Source organism: Leptonychotes weddellii, chromosome 11 (genome assembly GCF_054177405.1).
Source record: "Leptonychotes weddellii isolate Sample4059 chromosome 11, ASM5417740v2, whole genome shotgun sequence".
NCBI lineage: Eukaryota > Metazoa > Chordata > Mammalia > Carnivora > Phocidae > Leptonychotes > Leptonychotes weddellii.
Window position 1 is genome coordinate 28245435 of NC_138379.1, and position 11391 is coordinate 28256825.

Below are 11391 nucleotides of genomic sequence, written 5' to 3' on the forward strand. Positions count from 1 at the left end.
TCCAATGACCTCATTATTCTAGGCCAGGGGTTGGCAAAGTTTTTCTGTCATGAGCCAGGTAGTAAATATGTCAGACTTTGGGAGCCATGGAAGGTCTGTTTCATATTCTTCTTTGCGTGAGTTTGTTTTTTTTTTCCCTTTTTTGTTTGTTTGTTTTAAAGGCAACCCTTTAAAAATGTAAAAACCATTCTTAACTCTCAGGCAGAATTTGGCTCAGCAGTCATAGTTTACTCCCTGTTCTAGGTTCTCTTGGGAACAAATATTTATCAAACTTCAATGGGCACAAGGATATTCTGGGCAAGCTTGTTGACACCGCAGATCCCTGTGTTCCTCAGAGATTATGGTTTAGCGGTGTTGGGCTAGAGTGTAGGAACTGTATGGTTGGTTAAACAGGCTAAGCAACAGTTCTAATACAAATGGCCCATGGACCACCTCTTGAGAAAATCCGTTAGAGATGCAAGGGCAGTTTGAGCTCGTTCAGTGACCAGCCCCATCAATTGACAGATCAGGGAATTGAGGTCCAAGGCAGGGAAGGGAAAGGAAGGGACCAGGCCTGAGAGTTCCTGCATTAGGGCCACAGAGAGAGTGAGTTGTAGGAGGAAGATGGTGCTGCCAAAGGCAGAACAAGAAGATGGAGAGAAACTTGGATCTTTGGTGATTTAATTTAGCTGCTGGGAATAAGCCTCCTCTGAAGGTCGCCATACCGTGGCACTTTCAACAAAATGCCCTTTATTGCTTAAGCCACTTCGAGTGAGATTCTCTATTGCTGGCAGTTGAAAGCACCCTAACGGATACAGACCCCTCTTTCCACCAGTCTTCTTTGATCCACCTCTTTTGAGAGAACCGTCTTTGAAGGAATACTCCCAAGGCATCATCCAAATGTTTAATCCTTTAAATGTCAAGGCCTTTGTAATAGGCTGGGTAGGTCACACATACCTCCCTGCACCTAAAGGCAGAGTGTACAGAGTTGAATTGAAAGTGGGCCAGGTCTGGAATTGGGAAAATTTGGCTTGTAATCTTGCTTCTATCATCATATACGTGTTTGAAATGGGTAAATTACTGAATTCTCTGGGCCTAGCTTTCTCATATGGAAAATGACAGGGGTGGAAAGAATTATTTTTTAGGCCACTTTTGTTCAAGGTATTCCCATTGCATTCTAATTGTCAACACTGATCTCCTTGATGTTTCTAAACTCACTCCTTCCCTCTCCTTCTTCCTCCCCATATCTTCTCCCTTTGTATTCTTTCTCTTCCTTCCCTCTTCTTTCCTCCTTTCCTCTCTCTTTCCTTCCCTTCTTCATTCCTCCCTCTCTTCTTTCCTTCCTCCCTTTCTTCCCTCTTTCTTCTTTCCATCTCTCTTTCTCTTTCTCTCTCCCCTCCCCTTCCCCTCTTTTTTTTTTTTTTCCTTTCCAGAGAAGAAACACAAAAAACCGCCAGAGCACTGACTTTGGCCCATTCTATTCTTTCCTGACAGAAATTATATCCCTGAGGAGCTCACATGTATTTGCATTTGAATCAACAACCCTCAAAGGTCTAGGAAACTTGAACATTTCCTTCCGAGTTTAAAGAATGGAGCTAATGGACAAAACATGAATTTTGATCAGGTGGAAACACACTTTTTTTTTCATTTGGTAAAAAAATAATCAGACAAGTCAATTGAACAGTAACAAGATTAAAAAAAAAAAAAAAGAGGCGCTCACAGCTCAGTGTGGTAGTGCTGGTGGAGTGAGCTCTCTGAGCCCCGGACCCTGGGAGAGCAGTCACCCCTTCTTGGCAGGTTTTTCTCTTTGCTGAGGGAGGACGTTATGGAATTCCACCTTCAACATGTTGTGACAGGAGCCAGGGAGGCCTAGGTGGTTGGAGCTCACACTCACGTGACATCATTCTCATTTGAGTTTTAATAACGTTTATTCTTTTTCCTTTAAATCCTAAAGCATTACATGTTCAAAGCAGAAAATGAAGTAAAACAGAAAAAACACAAAGGAAAGAAGCAGAAACACAAATCACCAGTAATCCCACAACCCAGAGATGACCACATGTGGTTTTTTAACTGTTTTGTTTCAACAGTTTCTTTCCTAGTCACCAAAGCCATATATGCTCAAGCAAACGCTAAAAAGAAAAATTAATCACTGCTAATCCTACAGCCAACAGTCGCCCGGAGTCTCTGAATGCCCCACCCTGCCCAGCCCTCCCAGCCAGGCCCCATGCACCAGGATTTCGTGTTCTGAGAACTGTGGGCATTGGGCCTAGCAGAGAGGCATAACATATTTGGTTCAGTGCTTTGGAACGATGTCCCCCTGAGGGCTGGACCCAGAGAAGGGTCTGTGCACAGGAAAACCAGCTCTGCAGAAACACACAGCCACCAGGGCTCCCCTCCCTGCATCAGAATTTAAACAGTGTCTGGAACTCTCCCACAAGGGCTTTTTTAAACTGGTTGGAATGCCGGCTGTACTCACAGGTGGCAATATGGCCTAAAACACGTTTTGTTTTTTTTTTTAATTTGCAGAGTTAGCTTCTGATGTCATAATATAATTGACCCTCTTTCTCTCCAGACCTTTCCTTTTTCTGTCTTTGTTACTTCTGCTAGAAATGAACCATCACTCTCCCCAACACCCAGGCTCCCCTTTGTTTGGCCTTATCTTTTTTGCCCAGAGAAAGTCCTAACTATTTTCCTACTAGATATATATGATAAAGAGTAGTGGGATAAGCATTCTACTGGCTCTGGAATCAGTTTGACTCGGATTTGAATTCTGCTCCTGCACTTACCAGCATGTGAGCTTGGGTGAATTAATTAACCTTCTTGAACCTCTCTTTCAGGCTCTCTAAAAGGTTACAGCAGTCATGATTAAAAGGTTACTATGTGCTTTACACTCTTCTTACTGCTTTGCATACATTAACTCATTCAGTCCTCATGACTACCTTATAGGTAATCATTATTCTCATTTTACTGGATAGAGAAATTGGCCCAGAGAGGTTAAGCCACTTACCTTAGGTCACACAGCAAAGTGGCCAAATCAGAGTTCAGACTCTGTTCTGAACTATTCCTCCACTTACCCCTCCAGTTTATCCAAAAGGTATCACAAGAGTTGAGTGAGAAGGTATGTAGAGTGCCTAAAGCCTGACCAATCTACATGCTTCACTTTTCTTTTAAAAAGTCTTAGAAAATTTTCCTTTCTAAATATTATTATCCTGTCTTTCCCCCCACCAACTTTTTTTTGGTTAGAGTTGCAAAATCGGAATTTTAGGAATGCAGGTGGTCTATAAATTTTTAATGGCGAGGTCATAAAAACACAATTGTATACTGTGCGTTTACTATGTTCCAAGTACTGTGCTAAATATTTTAAATAAATGATCTTAATGAGTTGTCATGGTAGCCCAGTGAGGTATGCACTGTACTGTCCTCATCCCATAGATGGCGCGACTCTGTTTGGTGTGGTTAAGTAACCTGGCCAAGGTCACACAGGTGAGGGACAGAGTCAAGGTTCAAACCGAGGCTGCTTCACCTTAGATCCTGAAATCTTCATCAGTTTTGCTAAAAGAACACTGTTCTTTGTGGTGATAAAGCTTTTCTCGAGATGGGGGTGGGGTTGGGAAGAAATAGGTGGGATTCTCTCTGAGAGGACGTGAAATGGTCCTTCCAGGAGGAATGTTGGCAGATATTGCTCTCGTATCCGGGGGTGGGGGCATCACTGCAGAGCCCCAGTCATGGAGACATCTGATGGAGCAAGGGCGTGTGCATGTGGCTGAAAACATTTGGAGGGACTTGACAGTGTAGACCCCCAGCCTTCTTCTTGTGTCACCTATGAGCTGTCCTGATAGACATAGGGGAGGAGGAGACTTTCAGACATTTTCTTAGCACAGGGACCAGAGTGTGGGGGTGTAGGGCACAGGCAGTGAGATTAGGAAATGAAGGTGGAATCACAGTCAACCTTGAAGGGAGTGGGGCTTGGGCTGCAAGGCTTTTCTTCCTCTTTCTTTCCTTCCTTCCTTTTTACTTTTCTTTTTAAATATTTTATTAATCGTATTTCCTTTGCCTGGTGTGAGAAGGAAGGGGGAAGGAATTAAATTTATAGAGCACCCTACCATGTGCCAGATGCTTTCTACAGACATTGTCTCTTTTCAGCCTAATGACAATTTTTCAAGATAGATAGCACTGGCCCCACTTCACAGATGGGAAAACCAAGGCCAGGAAGCCTAGGTGACTTGTTTAGGATCATGAAGAAGTAAAATGGTGGAGCTGGAATTTGAAATCAAACCCTTGTGACTCCAAAGCCTGTTCTCTTTCTCTGGGGCCCAGGAATGAAACTACACGGGTGTGACTGAAGGCCAACGGGCACGGACCGAGTGCTGTCCAGGTATGTTGTCGTGCAGCGGAGCAAGCCCTTGGTGACCAAAACACACAGTCTGGCGTCAAGACTTGTCCTCCCCTGGGCAAGAAATGGAATTCTTGCCATGTCCACACTGTTTGCTAAAGTGGTTTTGTTCCAGAGATGACTGCTTGCTTGTTTTCAATTTCAACTGTGACACAATAAAGAAAGCTCTAAATGAATGTTAGAAAATGTTTTCAGGGAGCAGAACACAGTGCAACGTGGTGAACTTGGGGGTAGTGAGTGACCTCACAGGAAGCCATTCTTTTTTTCTTTTTTTTTTTTTAAGAGAGCGAGGGAGTGTGCGCGCGCACATGCGAGCGAGGCGGGAGGGAGAGAATCCCAAGCAGACTCCCCGCTGAGTGCGGAGCCCTGGCGCGTGCGTGGGGGCTTGATGCAGGCTCGACCTCACAACCCTGAGATCATGACCTGAACCGAAGTCGAGAGTCGGGCGTTTATTCGACTGAGCCACCCAGGTGCCCTTCGCAGGAAGGCGTTCTTACTGGAAGTTTCTTCAGTTCAAACTCTGCTGGCTTCTGGATGGCTCCTCCAAGAACGGCACCTCAGCCGCCCTCCTGATGAAGTCATGCCAGAGACCTTTCCTCTGACTGGGAGGAACCCCATCTTGGCTCCTGTCCGCAGGCAGCTGGGGCAGTCCAGCCCAGGGGATTAGTGGGATTTGTGCCCAAGCCAGAGAGATCTGCCCCCAGCGAGCAGGTCAGTGACTTCTGAATGACCCAGTGCCCTGAGACAAACGGCCCCTGGGCCTCTGCACCCTCCCTCCCTCTTCCTGGAGAAGCCGGCTCCCTCAGGCCTGGAGTCTCTCTGCTCACTTAGTCTGGTGGGGGAGAGCAGGGGGCAGCCTGCAAGTTTCACTGGGGAGAAGGAACGCTGGGCCGCACAGCCCTTCCACCGCAGGCAGCCGCACGTGGAATTTTCCCCGACGTCTGTGCTGTTCTCCTGTTTCCCAGCCTGTTCACCCGTGCTTGGAGTTGGCTTTCCAGCTCAGGGAAAATACTCGGAGCTGCTGGGCCACCAGTTTAGCCTTGAGCTGTGACTAAATAAATAAGAGGGACCCCTCCCCCAACTGGATCAGTTTATTTTCAAAGAAAGGGCTTTCCGCAGATGTCCCCACGGAGCCAACGGGAAGGACTGTGGGCAGCGGACTCCCATAGCCACACACGGGCAGCTGCAGGACCTTCTCCCTGACCCGCTTCAGTCACGCCGTGATTGATGATGGCAATGGAAAAATAGCAACTGCAGATGGACAGGCAGTGGGATAAGCAAAAAACAATAGCGCTGTTCCTGGCACCTGTCCCTGGCTGAGGTTGGGGAGGCGCTCTCAAGTAGTCCTGTGATGACAAACATGGGTTTTGGAGGCAGACAGGTTGAGTTCAAATCTCACTAACATCACCGCCGGGCTGGGTGAGTCAGGGTGAGTTTGTATCACTGTTCTGAGTCTCAGCTTCCTGGGAGGGGGTGCAGATCGTCGCGCCTGTCTCGGGGCTGTCCTGAGGATTGAATGAGCGAAGACCAGGGAAGGTACTGACAGCAGAGCCCGGCAAATAACTGCGATTGATTGTTTGCCGATTGTATAAAATACTCAGCTTGGCACCGCGGAAATGGGATCCTGGAATGCCAGCATTGGGAGGGAGCTTGTCTGAAGCCAAATTAATTTCATCCACTCCTCGGATGGGTGAGGGTCCTGAAGATCAGAGGGGGACAGTGGCAGGTCCAGGATCCCACTCCCCCCACTGCATCACTGCCTTCTCTCCCTCTGAGGAACACCCAGGCCCCTGCTTTGCTCATCAAACTTAGTTTGGGGTTTGACAAGTTAGGTTTGCTTGGGAGAAATTCTGTTCTGCGGTGTTGCACTGAAAGGGTCCAGGCTGCCAGTTTCGTTTGGTTTGGTTTGGGAATCAGTGGCCTGGTGGGAAAAAGACACTAGACTTGGCAGCTGCAGAAATGGGTTTAAATCTTACCTGCAACACGTCAATTTTGTGGCCGCGGGCCAGCCACTGAACCCTCTGAGACGGTTTCCACAGCCCTTCCCAAAAGGTCTGTCTGCCTATTTTCGGATGCATGGGTGGGTGAGAGTCCTCCTCGGTCCCTTGGTGTATGGTGCTGGTTCCCACAACTCACTCTGAGACATCTTTGTTTGCAAACGGATGTTTAACTTGCTGTGAAAAAGGGGGAGAGAATGGAGGAATGTCTCGCGCCGCCGTAGTGCTGACATCACTCCCCCTGAGACTCAGTTTCCTCTTTTGTAAAATGGAGATATAAACTGTACCTACCTCAAAATCTGTTGGTGAAGATGAAATGAGTTAATATAGAGCTTAGAACAATGCTGGGTGCATAGTCTTCAGTCAGTGTCGCTGCTATTATAATTAAGGGTCAGGTTGCAGGGATTAGGTACTTGCAAACCCTTTCCCTGCCTCCCCCCCTCCCAGCCAATTTTGTGCCTCAGTGGCTGGGTTGGTGGCCTTTGTCATGAGATAAGGGGGTGGCAGAGCTGCTGCTGGGTGGAGTGGTGGCATGGGAGTTACCCAGGAGTCACGGGAACAAGAGAGCATTGATTTGCAACCCTGGCATGAATTTGGGGTAGAGATCTGGAAGCCTGGACTTTCTCTGTGGCTGGTGGCCATGAGAGCCACATATTACGTCATTCCTGTTTTGTTTTGTTTTGTTTTGTTTTGTGTTTTTTTTTTTTGCAACTGGAGCAGAGCAGAGGCTTTTGGTTCCAACAGGAGCCTTGGGCAAGGCCAAGCAAAGAAGTAGGGCAGCTGTTGGGAGAATTCAGGCAGGAGCGGGCTCAGCGCCCAGGCCAGCAGCCTGTGACAGGGAGGAATGTAGTGAAACGTGACATCTGCTGCCCAACGCATCCCCACACGGCCCGCCCTTGTCCCGCTGCCTAGGAGAAGGAAGGAAACCAGCCTTTTCCCACTGCTATTGTGTACCTGACAGGGTCATCAATCGTACTCAGCTCATCCTCATGACCTCTCAAGCTGGTGATTCTTTCTCTTCTATGGAAGAGGAAGAGGAGATGCAGAAGTGTCCCAGGGTGCAGGGAGGGGCGGAGCCAGCGTTCAGGCCTGGAGCCCCTACTCCCAAGTCCATGCTTCTTCCCCGGCCCCAGCTAGTTCTCGCTGGCCTGGCCACCCTATCACCCGCAGCATCTGGCTTATCTAATCAGAGCGTGCAGGGCCAGAGGAGACACAAAGACATGTCGAGGCACCCAGATCCTGGATTTAACGGCCCGAAAATAGAGAAGCTTGAGCCCAAGACCCCTTCCTGGCTCAAGTACTAATCCCTGCCTTTCACCTTCCCGCCCCCAGTGCCCCAGGCAGACCTTTGGCCTGGAGGGGCACCCTGTCCCAGTGCCAGCCCAGCAGGCTTGGCTGAACAACAATAGCTGGAAGGGCCTCTTAGAGCAAGTACTTCCTGAAGTGCCCAGAACAGCCACTGTCCCCACAGCTCAGGAACAATCACAGCTCAGCCAGCTTCCTCACTCCTTGCAGGGCCTCAGGCACTCCGGGCAGGGCCTCAGGCACTCCGGGCAGAGCCCCTGGGTCTGCTGCTTTGGGCAGGGACAGGCAGACAGCAAGAGCAGGGCTCTAGAGTCTAGAACACACGTTGGGATATATATTTTTCCCCCACATTGAAGCTGGAGGAAAAATTCCGGATTCTCACTTTTCTTTATCCTTCCTGTTAACCAACTGCCTCGTCCTTGATCTCTGTAGGACTGTCATCTTTCTTTGGGATTTTTAAACAAACAAGGAGAAAGAGGGCGGGGAGGCCAAAGGGAAAAATAAATTCTGGAATCAGACTATACACTTGGTTGTTCATTCAGCAGCATTGAATGAGGCCTGCTATGTGCCAAGCACAATGGGGTATAGAAAGGAATTATTCAGCATTCACTCATTAAGTTATGTATTTATCTACTCATTTCATAATAATGATAGCGCTCCTGCCAAGTTCCAAGCATTGTGGATGTGGCCAGGACTCGGCAACGTGGGCCCTGCCCCTTGTGGGAGGTAGACGGGGGAACCAGCAGTTGACTACCTGGTTTATTTGGTGAGTTCTGGGAAGTTTAGGGCGGTGAAGGGCAAGAACAGCAACTCCTGACCAAGAGTCCTGGTGGATGGACAGGACAGAGCCCAAGGGAAGACGAAGTCAGGCTGTGGGCTGAGAGAGTGTATAGGAAGAGGTATTAGCATCTGTGAAGGCTGGGGGTGGGAGAATGCATGTTTTCCAAGAAACATCAAGGTGGTCCCGATGGCTGGAGAGTGGGAGGAAGAATAGCATCTAGTGGTCACAGTCGGTATGCTCCAGCCTGCCCACGCCACTTTTTACTGTGGGTCCTCTGCCCAAGCTGTTCACCTTGCCGTGACTCACTTTTCTTGTCTGCAAAATGCAAAGGATGAAAATAAGAGTACCTACTTCATAGGTAGTGATAAAAATGAAAACGGGCTAATACATATCAAGTGTACCCGGTGAGCTGTTAGCATTACAGAAGTGTCTGCTGTGATTAGGTGGGGGATGGGCGGGAAGGTGAGAGAAGTGAGCAGTTCCACATGCTTGAAATGAGCTCCGATCCTGGGCCGGGCACTAGCAGACCAAGCAGAATCAGAAGGACTCAGCTCCTGCCTGCAGGGAACTTGCAATATTCCCTTGCTGTTAAAAACTTGGACCTGGAGTCAGAGAGACCCGGATTCCAATCTCATCTCATTTGTGTGACTTTGGGCAAATGATTTGCCCTTTTGGAGCCTCACTTTTCTTACCTGTAAAATGGGCATAATGAGAGTCCATTCCTTATAGCGTTAAGGTGAGGGTTATCTGAGATAATATATGTAATGTAAATAGCATAGAAGGTACAGGGTTAGAAAAATGATAGCTATTAACACAGTTGGTATAAAATGAAAGAGAAATATTACAAGGGAGAATACCTTCTAATAACCAGGACGGTGATGCCCTTAGGTACAGTGGTTACAGCCTCTCAGCGGCTTCTCATTGCTCTAGAATAAAGATGTGCTTAATTCATAGGCTTCATCTCCTGTCTTCATCCTTCCTGCTCTCTCTTCACTTCATCTATCCTGCTTGTATGTGCTCTGTCTAGAGGTTCCACTCCCAAACCTTCAGATCACAGGTAAAAGAAACTCGTTTACTAGGGGAAGCCTCCCCTGACCCAGATGTAGTCAGGTACGTGCACCCACCCCACCCACCCCCCCGCAGTCTCATACCACTCTTCGTTTTGTTTACTGCCTGTCGCCCCATCTAGGGCATAAGATCCATGAAACCAGAAGTCATATCTGTTTTACTTATTATCGTATCTCTGGCACTAAGTATGGTTTCCATAATAAGAAACCAATAAATATGTATTAAATGAATAAATAAGAATGCAGTGCTAGATTAAACTCTTAAAAAGGGAGAAGCTGGAACCTGTTCCTAAAGTTCAACCACCACTCACAGAGCCCCATTTTCCAAGGCCCTTCTGCATTCTCTAAATCAAAACAGCAGACTCAGAGACCCCGTTCCCTCTCCTGGACAGCAGTGTAATCGATACATCACACGGTAATGAACTGGAGGGCTGATTAAGAGCTCATGTAAATGTTGAAACCTCTGGCCACAGTCACTTCCCTCAGAGTTTGGCATGACTCAAAGCACGGGAATTTTTCAAAAGAGAGAGCTTTCAGAGAATATCCACACCCAACGGTGGAAACTTTAGAAGAATGGGGTGTGGGGGAACGTCTCTTGGTAAGGGATTAGGGGGCTCTGAACAGGTTTTAAAGGCATATGGAGACAAGATGTCAGTGTGAGCTTCTCTGTGAGTTTCTCTGACAGAATCTGAAATGCTTTTAACCAGCCAGGTTCCAAGAGGCTTTTAAGTGAGGAGGTTAACGTTGTAGGTTTATAAATAAATGGATGTTTGTGGTGACTTCACCGCGGTTCATGTGACAGGGTGAACTGCAGGGAGAGATTACGCCTTGCCTCAGTGGCTTAATTGCTTCTTCTGCCTCTCGGTTCAGTGAGCAGGAGGAGCCCTGGATGAGCAATCGGGAGACCTTCCTTTCTCATCGTAGCCTTGCCTCCAATGAGCGATGTGACCGTGGGCATGACAGTAACTGTTCCCTGCCTCAGTTCCTTTGTTTGTGCAATGAAATTGAAAAAGACCTCATCAAAGTGTTGTCACATTGACTTGTAGTAACAGTCCCTAGAACTTACTGAGCCCTTACTGTGTGTCAGCGCTTGTATGAGCACAACAGCCTATGAGATAGGTTACTATTATTGCCGCTATTTTACGCACGAGGACACTGAAATGCAGGAAAGCTAAACGCCTCGCTCAGGGTCACACGGATGATAAGTGGCGGAGCTGGGATTCGAACGCAGGCTCCCTGGCTCTGGAATCAGTGTTAATGACTATGCTATATTATACTTTCTTTCCAGGTAGGGAGTGCATGTGTTGGGGAAGGCTTTAAGAAGAAAAAAACACCCCATTCCTTGCCAGCTGGCCAGGATTTCAACAGTCTTCAGTGGGGAAGGAGGAGGGCAGAATGGCTGCCACAGGGAGATATGAGATCTCTGTGGTAACTGTGCTGTTGGAAGGTGAGCCTTCCATGTTTATGGCTAGTATTGGGTAATGGGAGTGCAGAGATGGATTTGGGCTTGGAGGCAGAATTGGATTTGAATCTAGACTCGATTACTTGATGTATGACTGTCAGGGTAAGTTATTCTAATCTGATCTGAGTTTCGTAGCTCACCGGAAAAATGGCACTGTCAAGGTTAGAGACTGTTGTGCGGATTACATGAGAAAATGCCTGACACATAGTGGGCACTCAGTGAGTTTCTTTCCTCCCCTTTTTATCATGGTCCCAAGAAGATGAATTTATTTAACTTAATAACTTAAATCAATTTTAATCAATTCACTCACTTGAATTTATTAATTCAATCACATCCTGAAGCTGGTTTGGGATATGTTTATTCTCTGGGTTCTTCAGATAAGCTGCATTATTTGTTGAAAGTCTTCT

At 47.5% G+C, this 11391-nt stretch overlaps 1 long non-coding RNA gene across 1 annotated transcript; it reads right to left on the reverse strand.

Moving 5' to 3' along the window:
• Positions 1–5295: 5295 nt before the first annotated feature.
• LOC145716170 (uncharacterized) lies at positions 5296–6761 on the reverse strand. Its single transcript, XR_014138633.1, has 3 exons — positions 6661–6761; positions 6349–6546; positions 5296–6071 (listed from the first exon to the last, which is right to left on the reverse strand). It is a non-coding gene; the product is annotated as an uncharacterized LOC145716170 (long non-coding RNA).
• Positions 6762–11391: the final 4630 nt, after the last annotated feature.